Genomic DNA, 12495 nt, shown 5'->3' on the forward strand with positions numbered 1-12495 from the left:
TTTAAATAATTGGCTGACTTTGTAGGACACACAAATATAGATGCCGCATCCCTCACTGATTGAGTTGTCCTACTAGTACTGTCAGTCTCTCTCTTATAGTCTATGCATTCTTTAACTGGACTCCAAGGGGTGTGTGACTTGATTGAAAACATGGGACATGTGGTTCCAGCTAGCAGTTGGTCCCATCCCTTAGTGCTAAGGGATGGGACCAACTGCTAGCTGGAACCACATGTCCGATTAATTCTACGAGACGCCCTGGACACGAGACGTCACCTCAGTAGCACCCATAAACTAATAAAAATCAGTACTTTTGGTCATAAACAATAAGGTTGTGCTCACATCAAACAGTTCAGTTGATTGAAAACATGTCCATTACTAATTATGCCTCCCCCAAACTTCTCTTACCTTTGCTAGATGTTCAACTTAGGCACAGCAATGGCTGCATGGTAATGATAGTTTCCTTTCCTAACATGCCATGGTTGTGGTGGTGTAGTAGTAGTAGACACTGGCATGGCAGCAGCATTTGCAAAAAAAGAAAATGAGACAGTCGCCTGAGAGAGACTGTTCAAGGAGTACTAGAATTAATTACAGTACAGAACTTACAGCGAAACAATGATGTACAAAAATATTTTACAACAAAACAACGGTGGTGGGGATAGCCTACTAAACAGAGTTACAAACTATAGTTGTGTTGAGTCACTTGACTAGGCCTAGAGTACACTCCACACAAGCGTAACAGTTAGTGCTGTGTATGGGGATGACAACAAATCCAATCAATGCCGGCAATTAATACGGATGTATGTGTTCCTTTGGTAAATAAAAATCAACTCTAAAATATACTGCTCATGGGTGGGCAAGCAGAAGAAGATCCTCGCTCTGCCTTGAAATTGAAGTACTGTTGCTTTCGCCACATCCGTCCCAGCAAGCGTGTGATAAATTAATGGGTTAAATTTAATTTAGTCACACGTCAATAAGTCACACAGCCCGGGGGAAGAGGGTTAGGGTTTGTTGAATGATGGGAGGGGGGTTTGGGGAAAGGTTTGAAAATGGAAACCAGACTCTGTAGACTGCCATATCCATATCAATGTGTTAAGGGAGAAAAAGGAAATGCATGCATGATGACGATTGATAAGGAGACCCGGATTACATACTGTTCTTGTTCAGTTGTTCCGGGGTTACTTTTACAGATAGCAAATAAAAAATTTAAATATTGGTAGGGATGATCATAAACAGAGAGCAAACCTAATGATAATAATAACAACAAGAAAAACACACTGTTGTACCTGATTGTAGATAAAAAAAATGAATCAAATTATTTAATAGATGATGAAAGTTGATACTGTTACTGTGTTATCCTGGTCAAAAATGTGGATTTGCATCTCAGCATTCCTCTTGGTCCTCTTGTCCATCAATCTTGGGTGTCGCCAGTCGCCACTGCGCTGCTTCCTGGCAAATTTAGATTTATTGGTAAGGTAAGTGTGCATTGTTTTCCCAAGTATAACTTAAGGCCCGGCCTGTAATTGTAGATGGAAAAACAAAAGGATATTGAGAAACAAAGTTGAAAAAAATGCACAAGTTATGGTGTAGTGCAACAAGAACACTTTCCGAGGCGTCATGTATGCATCATCTCTACTCTAGTCTGTTTCCATCATTGACCTACAACAACAGGACAGAGCAGGTCCTCAGTGAAGGCACGTCGTTTAGAACTTCCTCCTTTTAGAGTACATTTTTTTAAAGAGTTGGACAAAGCACATATCCAGCAACAAAGTATTTTACAATTTAAGTGACTAAATCAATGCACCGCAGTCATCCCACCGCTACACTCGACTTCACTTCTACACAGACATTTAGGTCTGCTGTGGTTGTTGTTGACTTGTTTACCTTTTATGCCACTCATGAAATGTCCACCCGACTTGTTATTATTCCATCAATCATCTCTGATACTTGTACTGACTGACTATGAAGATCGGCCTGCAGTACAAGTACAATTTTGTTATTAAACAATAAGAGTAGAAATAATATTGATTTTAGTCACTCTCAAGTGTGTACAGTAATACTACTAGTACACTTTGACTTCACTTCATGCACAACAAACAACAAAAACACAAACACCAATCACTCAGAGTCAGGTGTCCAATGCATGCCATTCATTTTCATTACCTGTTCCTTATCATCTTAAGTTAACGTGCCATCTTTCTTATTAAAAATAGTTGCAAGAAGGGGAAAATTGCCTTGAGTTACTTTTAGTGTGTAGAATGATGATTAGTGCACAAAGAAATAACTTCATTCCCAACAAACTACAACAAAATCACGCAGTCTACGTCCAATGCATGGCATCATTCATTACCTTTTCCATCTCATTTTCAGTTAATGGGCAGTCTCTCTCAGCTCAGAAAGGAGGATAGCTATAGTATTCATCATGTTCCACTTTTGGAGAGACAAGGTAAAGATTTTATTTTTTCTTCTATTTTGCATCATTCAATCATCATCTGTCTTGAGGGCATTGGACTTAGAAAGATTCAGGAGGATGGAGCGGACAAGCTGGATTCGGAGGACTGTATTGTGAAATGCAGACAGCTGAAACTTGTATATTGAAATAAAAAAGAGTAGAAGACGGTGGTGATGGATTTGTTGTGATTCAAAGTTTGTAACCGGAAAGACAGATGCACAAATAAAGGAAAATAAGGGAGGAAGACAGTAAGTGCAAGCCTAGTTGTCAGTGAAGTATAGCTCGTCCTCAAACTCTGGGGGTTCAACCAGTAGTAGGTAATCATGTAACACACTACTTCAGTCACCTGAGCCGCTGTCCTCATCTTCCTCCCTTGATTCATGTATTGTGTAATTCGGTGGTATGAAGTGCTGATTCATTTTGATCATTGTTAACCTCTCCACGTTTTTGGGCGAGAGACTGGTCCTTCTCACTGTTACAATGGAACCAGCAGCACTGAAAACACGTTCGGAAGAGACACTTGCGACAGGGCAAGCCAGATTGCTTATCGCCAGCCTGCTGAGCAGTAGCCATTCGGCCCTTTTCCTATACCAATACCGCAATGGGTTTTGATCAATGTACACCTCTGTTGGGCCATCCAGATAGGCCTGGACTATCTGCTCAATGTTCAGGGGTGCTGCTGCTAACTTTTTTTCTGGCTCTTTTCTCTCTGCATCAGCAAGGTGCTTACTAATGCCTAAATGTAAATACCAATCATGTTACGATTCTACTGGGCCTTATGATCCAGTTATTGTTGCTGTTGTCGATAGTGATGGTGAGTGTTCTGAGCCAAACGCACTGCCCTCAGCCTCTGAAGTTGCACTTGATGCCGGATGCCCTGCTGCAGTACTTCTTGTGGGTTGATCTAGCCGGCTTTTAATTTGCAGCCGTTGATTTTCCAACTTAGTTGCTGCCTCAGCTATCCAAGTTTTGTAGCAGGCACCATCCATCTCAGTGCTAATTTTGTCTCTGGATCCAGAATTGTGGCAGAAATGTAATGTTCTTGTGACAAAATCTTATTTCGCACCCTTGTATTTTCAGCTAAGTGACGGGCTAAGCTCTCCACCAAGTCATAGGCTTCTTGTTTTTCCTCTACACTTTTGTATGATTCAGACACCGCCTTCAGCTGATGCTCTAGCATTTGCAATATTGGGATAGCTTGGCCCATTGTCCAGTCCTCCTTGCTGACTTTACGTGTGAAGACTTCAAAAGGACAAAGCATGTCAGTCAGGCATTTGACTAGGCACCATTGGTCCATCTGAGGCTCATGCCTTTCACAATAGCATCCCCTTCACATGACATATTCATTGAGTGTCCTGTACTGCTCAAACAGACAATCAAACATGTAATACGTTGAGTACCAACGTGTTGCCACCTCCTGGATGAGTGCTTTGACTGGCATTCTATAGTCACGTTGAATGATCCTCAGCTGCTTCCGAGCTTTAAAAAAAGGCTGAAATGAGTGCATATTCTTCGGCAGGTGGTTAGTAAGTTGCTGACTATGGGTTCTTTTTTCAGAAAGTCTTGAACTATAATGTTTATGCAGTGCGCCAAACACGGAACCCTGAAATAGGAACCAAGCTCTATGGCCTTAAGTACATAACTGCCATTATCTGGTGCCAACAAAACCAATACTAAGCCCTCTTGGGCGCAGACATTTAAAAAAGTTGCAGCAAAACTCTTCCAAAATGTTTACAGCAGTATGAGATTTCTCCATGGCGAACATGGCTACAGTTGCATGTTTCCGAGTAGTTTTAAAAATCTCTGGTGTGTCAACAGCACCTCCTTCAGATAGCTTATCTCTAATCCCTAAAAAAGAGACCCAGTGTGCAGTAATGCACATGTAATCTGTGGCTTGGCAACTGGTCCATATGTCTGTTGTCAGATGGATATTGTGAACAACCAATTCCAGCACATCATGATGTAGTGCCGGAAAAGCAATTCTTGCAAAATAGGACTGCCTGGGAACCTTCCATTTAGGGCAGATGGCTGACACAAATTGAAGGAAACCCAACCCTTCCACAAATGAAAAAGGGAGAAGGTCCAGTGCTAACATTTTAGCCAGCTTTGAATTGTACAACTGTGCCGTTGGGTGGTTGCGTTGGAACTGCCCCTCCAACCTAAGCATGCTCTCAATGGTAGGCTGGATTACTTTCCTTTGTGGTGCTATTGTTTTCATTAACCCACTTAGGCTCAATAACGCACTTTGTCTCATTGCAGTATTTGATCGCCTTGCTGTCTCAGCCTGGCTCTGAGTATGGCTCTTTCTGCGGTGCCACTTAGATGTTGCTGAGGAGATTGTGGGCGGTACCACTACACTACTGGGGACAGTGCTAGAAATGCCTCCCTCTTCTTCACCTTCCACCGCAATAATATCATCCCCTGATTCTTCATGCCCAACATCAATGGGTTGAGGTTTTTTACTTTGTCGTAAGTGAAGTAGGTGATTCTCCCACACGATAGTGTGGTGTAGTCTGAGATGACTTGCTTGGCCTCTGGTACCATAGTTTGTACCAAGCTTACCCCACTGAACACCTTGTCTACAAATTGAGCATATAGCAATGTTCTCCTCCTTGGTGCTAACAGAAAAGAAGTCCCAAAAGAAGAGAGAACTTTCTGGCACTGCTGGATGTTTCACTTTAAATACTAGATGAACTGGAGGGTGTGCTTGGAATGTGACTCTGTGCAGCTACACTGTGACTTTTACTACCACTACCTACTGAGATGGTAGAGCTGGATGTAGGCCCCTGCCGGGCCTTTGAAAATATGGCAGATGGAGGTTGTGGTGGTGTAACCTGTGTTGGTGGTATCCATGCTACATCCTGCTCAGCAGCAGCCTTTCTGGATAGGGTGATAATGTTGGTCTCCATCCCCTTTGGGGTGGGAGTGATGTGCGTGATGACTGGCTCGTCTTCATCAACATCATCCCCCTCTTGTACATCTACCTCCATAAATCAAAGTTTTTCGGGAAACTTCCTTTTCAAAAGCATTGTCTTGTGGCGTACATCACTCTCAGACTGAGCTGGTGGCTGCCAAGTGGCATCACGATCAGAAGCAGGGCTTGAAGAAGAAGATGATGGACTAAGCCTCCTTTTCCTTGCTGGTGGTCTGGAAGACAATAGATTTTCCGAAACAGTGGTTTGCTCCACTTTGACTGCAGGAGTATCGATTTTCTGAAATGCCCCTACGTCAGAAATAAATAAATAAATAAATACTATTGTGGGCTGTTCTTGCGACTGCTGCTGTTCTTGCGGCTGCGGCTGCTGTTCTTGCGGCTGTCCTTGCAGCTGCTGCTGTTCTTGTGGCTGCTGCTGTTCTTGTGGCTGCTGCTGTTCTTGAGGCTGCTGCTGTTCTTGCAGCTGCTGCTGTTGTTGTGGCAGCTGCTGCTGTTGTTGTTGCAGCTGCTGCTGCACACTTATCTACTGAGTTTCCCCCTGCGTTGATTGTGTACTTCTTTGCGATAAAGATATTTCAACACCGCTGCTCGTTAGTAGACTGGCCACCTCTACGACACTCAAGGGCTTGAGTGTGGTTGGACCGTTGGTGCGGAGGTGCTGCTCCCAACGTGGTTCCTGGACAACCATGCTGCAGGCGTAATTTTTTTGGTCCCAAAAAATACATTGTCCGGCACACCAGTCGTGGTTAGTGGCACTTCCTTTTTCTGTTCCTTCTTCTCACTGGCAACTTTCTTGGTACTGGACCTGGTACCTTTCTTTAGGGGCATCTTCTTCAGATGTCAGGCAGGATGCAGGTGCACAAGTTGTGATCACACATGGCGTGATGCGCAGCAGGAATTCTGTCTGGCTGGCAGTACAACGGGTGAAGATGATGAAGATCAGTGAAATGAAATGTTGCATGTGTTGTTGTGGTTCAGTTACTACTCTACTTATACAAACAAACAAACAAAAGATATAGTCTAGCCATTTCTGAGACTTGGTCAACAAGGGCTATGTTTTACTACTGTGTACACACTACACTCTCAGGAAGGATCAGAAACAGAATAAGAACCACCAAAATGAAAATGTAATGGAAGTGGGGTGGACCCTATTTGCCACTAAATTATTTGAGCATCACATCATTCATGGAGTTGCTGCTGGCAAAAGGTGATGGGTGGATGGAAGCAGTAAGCCAATAGGAAAACCATGCAGGCCTATATGGCAAAACCTAAAAATAAATAACTCCCACCACAAAAAAGGCCACCAGCCACATGGACACTTACAAATCACAAGCAACAAGCAGGGAGCCTCGGAAACACCAGAAGCTGACAAAAGGCCTATAAAGGCCAGGCAAAGAATACATGCTAAAGCACACTGCTCTGCCTTATTTAATGCAATAAAATGCAAAAACAAAAATACACAGGCCCACAAAAGGTTTGCAGGGTGCATGCATTGCACACCAACACACACCAGACACACACAACAAAGGCATGTCTTTAAGACAACCAAAATCAGAAAGCCTGTTGGCAGACAAGGCAAGACAACCTTGCAGGCCTAGGCTTCCAAATGGCCACCAGCCACATGGCCAGGCCCAACAACAGAAACCCCATACCAAACAAACACATTTCCCAACTCAATCCAATTTCATCCATGCCCTAAATGATGTTTAAATTCAACAGACCACACAGAAACACTTGTTTATTGTAGCTATGGCCACTTGCTCTGAGCCTACTGGATGAAAGCAGGCCTGTTGGCAGACAAGTCCAGACAAGCTTGCAGGCCTAGGCTTCAAAAGGGCCACTAGCCACATGGCCAGGCCCAACATAAGAAAGCCCACCCCCAGAAAACACATTTCCCAACACAATCTAATGCCATCCATGCCCTAACTGATGTCTAAATTCAACAGACCACACAGAAACACTTGTTTAATGCATCTGTGGCTACCTGCTCTGAGCCTCCTGGATGAAAACAGGCCTGTTGGCAGACAAGGCCAGACAAGCTTGCAGGCCTAGGCTTCAAAATGGCCACCAGCCACATGGCCAGGCCTAACAACAGAAAGCCCACCCCAAAAACACATTTCCCAACTCAATCCATGCCCTAAATTATGTCTAAATTCAACAGACCACACAGAAACACTTGTTTAATGCAGCTGAGGCTACCTGCTCTGAGCCTCCTGGATGAAAGCAGGCCTGTTGGCAGACAAGGCCAGATAAGCTTGCAGGCCTAGGCTTCAAAATGGCCACCAGCCACATGGCCAGGCCCAACAACAGGAAGCCCACCCCAAAAAAAACACATTTCCATACTCAATCCAATGCCATCCATGCCCTAAATGATGTCTAAACTCAACAGACCACACAGAAACACTAGTTTAATGCAGATGTGGCTACCTGCTCTGAGCCTTCTGGATGAAAGCAGGCCTGTTGGCAGACAAGGCCAGACAAGCTTGCAGGTCTAGGCTTCAAAATGGCCACCAGCCACATGGCCAGGCCCAACAACAGAAATGCCACCCCAAAAAAAGCCCATTTCCCAACTCAATCCAATGGTATCCATGCCCTAAATGATGTCTAAATTCAACAGGACACACAGAAACACTAGTTTAATGCAGCTGTGGCTACCTGCTCTGAGCCTACTGGATGAAAGCAGGCCTGTTGGCAGAAAAGGCCAGACAAACTTGCAGGCCTAGGCTTCAAAATGGCCACCAGCCACATGGCCAGGACCAACAACAGAAAGCCCACCTCAAAAAAACACATTTCCCAACTCAATCCAATGCTATCTATGCCCTAAATGATGTCTAAATTCAGCATACCACACAGAAACACTTGTTTAATGTAGCTGAGGATACTTGCTCTGAGCCTACTGGATGAAAGTAGGCCTGTTGGCAGACAAGGCCAGACAAGCTTGCTGGCCTAGGCTTCAAAATGGCCAACAGCCACATGGCCAGCCCCATCATCAGAAAGCCCACCCCAAAAAAACACATTTCCCAACTCAATCCAATGCCATCCATGCCCTAAATGATGTCTAAATTCAACAGACCACACAGAAACACTTGTTTAATGCAGCTGTGGCGACCTGCTCTGAGCCTCCTGGATGAAAGCAGGCCTGTTGGCAGACAAGGCCAGATAAGCTTGCAGGCCTAGGCTTCAAAATGGCCACCAGCCACATGGCCAGGCCCAACAACAGGAAGCCCACCCCAAAAAAACACATTTCCATACTCAATCCAATGCCATCCATGCCCTAAATGATGTCTAAACTCAACAGACCACACAGAAACACTAGTTTAATGCAGATGTGGCTACCTGCTCTGAGCCTTCTGGATGAAAGCAGGCCTGTTGGCAGACAAGGCCAGACAAGCTTGCAGGCCTAGGCTTCAAAATGGCCACCAGCCACATGGCAAGGCCCAACAACAGAAAGCCCACCCCAAAAAAACAAATTTCCCAACTCAATCCAATACCATCCGTGCCCTAAATGATGTCTAAATTCACCAGACCACACAGAAACACTTGTTTAATGCAGCTGTGGCTACCTGCGCTGAGCCTACTGGATGGAAGCAGGCCTGTTGGCAGACAAGGCCAGACAAGATTGCAGGTCTAGGCTTCAAAATGGCCACCAGCCCCATGGCCAGGCCCAACAACAGAAATGCCACCCCAAAAAAAGCCCATTTCCCAACTCAATCCAATAGTATCCATGCCCTGAATGATGTCTAAATTCAACAGAACACACAGAAACACTAGTTTAATGCAGCTGTGGCTACCTGCTCTGAGCCTACTGGATGAAAGCAGGCCTGTTTGCAGACAAGCCCATACAAGCTTGCAGGCCTAGGCTTCAAAATGCCACCAGCTACATGGTCAGACCCAACAACAGAAAGCCCACCTCAAAAAACACATTTCCCAACTCAATCCAATGCTATCTATGCCCTAAATGATGTCTAAATTCAGCATACCACACAGAAACACTTGTTTAATGTAGCTGAGGATACTTGCTCTGAGCCTACTGGATGAAAGTAGGCCTGTTGGCAGACAAGGCCAGACAAGCTTGCTGGCCTAGGCTTCAAAATGGCCAACAGCCACATGCCAGCCCCATCATCAGAAAGCCCACCCCAAAAAAACACATTTCCCAACTCAATCCAATGCCATCCATGCCCTAAATGATGTCTAAATTCAACAGACCACACAGAAACACTTGTTTAATGCAGCTGTGGCTACCTGATCTGAGCCTTCTGGATGAAAGCAGGCCTGTTGGAAGACAAAGCCAGACAAGCTTGCAGGCCTAGGCTTCAAAATGGCCACCAGCCTCATAGCCAGGTCTAACAACAGAAAGCCCACCCCAAAAAATACATTTCCCAACTCAATCCATGCCCTACATGATGTCTAAATTCAACGGACCACACAGAAACACTTGTTTAATGCAGCTGTGGCGACCTGCTCTGAGCCTACTGGATGAAAGCAGGCCTTTTGGCAGACAAGGCCAGACAAGCTTGCAGGCCTAGGCTTCAAAATGGCCACCAGCCACATGGCCAGGCCCAACAACAGAAAGCCCAACCCAAACAAACACATTTCCCAACTCAATCCAATTTCATCCATGCCCTAAATGATGTCTAAATTCAACAGACCACACAGAAACACCTGTTTAATGCAGCTGTGGCTACCTGCGCTGAGCCTACTGGATGAAAGCAGGCCTGTTGGCAGACAAGGCCAGACAAACTTGCAGGCCTAGGCTTCAAAATGGCCACCAGCCACATGGCCAGGCCCAACATAAGAAAGCCCACCCCCAAAAAACACATTTCCCAACTCAATCTAATGCCATCCATGCCCTAAATGATGTCTAAATTCAACAGACCACATAAAAACACTAGTTTAATGCAGCTGTGGTTACCTGCTCAGAGCCTTCTGGATGAAAGCAGGCCTTTGGCAGACAAGGCCAGACAAGCTTGCAGGCCTAGGCTTCAAAATGGCCACCAGCCACATAGCCAGGCCTAACAACAGAAAGCTCACCCCAAAAACACCTTTGCGAACTCAATCCATGCCCTAAATGATGTCTAAATTCAACAGACCACACAGAAACACTTGTTTAATGCAGCTGTGGCTACCTGCTCTGAGAGGCTACTGGATGGAAGCTGGCCTGTTGGCATACAAGGCCAGACAAGCTTGCAGGCCTATGCTTCTAAATGGCCACCAGCCACATGGCCAGGCCCAACAACAGAAAGCCCACCCCAATAAAACACATTTCCCAACTCAACAGCCGCGGCCTGTGGAAGGAGTTACGGTGGGGCAGGAAGGCGGGGCGGGGGAATATGGATAATTGGAGGAAAGTAAACAATTTAATTAATAAAATGAATTTCGTAGCACGCCCTGCATCGCAAAATGCGATGCAGTGCGCGCTGCGAAATTCGTTTTATTTATTAAATTATTTACTTACCTCCAATTATCCATGTTCCATTTTTTAGCACCCCCCACCCTGTCCCTCCCGCACCCCGCTTTCCTGCCCCACCGTAGCTCCTTCCACGGGCCGCGGCTGCAACTCATATCAATGCCATCCATGGCCTAAATGATGCTTGAAAATGAAATACATTCAAAACACACCAAAGGAACAGTTGCTTCATCATGCACCCACCCATGACTAGCTCTGGGCCTACTGACGACTTTTAATCACAACAATTTTAAATTAAATTGTAGTTGCAACAACTGCAATGCCCCCAATCAAACAGACACAACAACCACTTACTTGTAAAATATCCATTTAAAAAATCCTCAAATCCAATGATCCAGCACACAAAAAGAGTGATATTTCCAGCTCAAAATCCAAAGGCAGAATGAGCAGGAGATTGACAAAGCACTGGAAGGAGCCTGCTGGACAGGAACAGGAAGTTAGAGATTCTGTGGCACTTCCTCCCTCTCCCCCATTTTAAAAAATGACTCCCTGCACTGAGGAGTTTTTTTCATCCAAATCATCATTTGCAGAAGGTTTTATGCTGCTAGAGATGATATTCTTCTCCAGATTGAAAATTTTACATGTCCAAGTTCTCGAGCTTCACCTTACTTCCGCCGGATGTCGATGGCGCGTCCAAAATGACGTGTTTGCGTTCTCTCACTCCCTCTCGCACTGGATATGACGTGTTCGGGTTCTCTTGCTCCTTGTCGCGTTCGATATGATGTGTTCGCGTCCTCACGCTCTCGTGGTGGAGAATGACGTGTTCGAGATCTCATACTCTCGCGGTGCATGATTGCGAGACGAATGACGTGATCACGGGCGCGAACTTTCGCGAGATAGCACAAATGGCTACCAACATCTCATGGAGCACGCAACCGGATTGGGAAAATTTGTCGGCAAACGCGGTAATCCCGGTATGGCGATCGTGCGCGCTAGAACGTATTTTAAAAGCGCAAGTATGAAAAAAATATCCGGTACACTGCGGATCGCGGAAATTTTGGCAATTTTGTGCTCTCAGCGGAACGCAAAAATGTCAAAATATCGCAATTTCCGCCAATGGAACAAAATTTGACGCCCACCCCTAATCTCTATGCTGCAATCTGGTTTGTCCTGCGAATTTATTGACTGAAATTCAGTTGTGTCTGGTGCCAGAACACTGGCATTATTTACTCTCCTTTCCTCTTTCCAACCCAATTCTTGTATCTCTTTGGTATTATTCTGTGCTTGGGCTGGAATGACAGACCTATTACCTGTTGGGTCGTCACTTGAAGCGTTTTCTGATCTGTTTGTGGTTCTTGTTATGTATGGTGTTGTCATTGTTATTGGCAGCATGTTAGGCTTTGGTTCCAGAGATCAATAAGACGTTGAGTGCACGTTGACAAGGATTGTCATTTTTGGTTCAAGCAGTACCCTTGCGGCCCCTTGCATATAAGGGGAGGTGGCGTCTTCACGGCCTGTGTCTGATGCGGGTGTGCTTGCTGCCACATTCCCTATTTGTACGGGCATATTTATGTCGCCCATTGGCTGTTCGTACCTTTCAACTTCATGAGCTGTGTATCCATATTTGACTTCTCTGTCTTGTGCTTCTATCTTTGTCCTTATTTTGTTCCATGTTTTATTCCTTGATGTTTGCCGTTGTTATGC

The sequence above is a fragment of the Lissotriton vulgaris genome, chromosome 7, assembly GCF_964263255.1.
Source record: "Lissotriton vulgaris chromosome 7, aLisVul1.2, whole genome shotgun sequence".
NCBI classification, from domain to species: Eukaryota; Metazoa; Chordata; class Amphibia; order Caudata; family Salamandridae; genus Lissotriton; species Lissotriton vulgaris.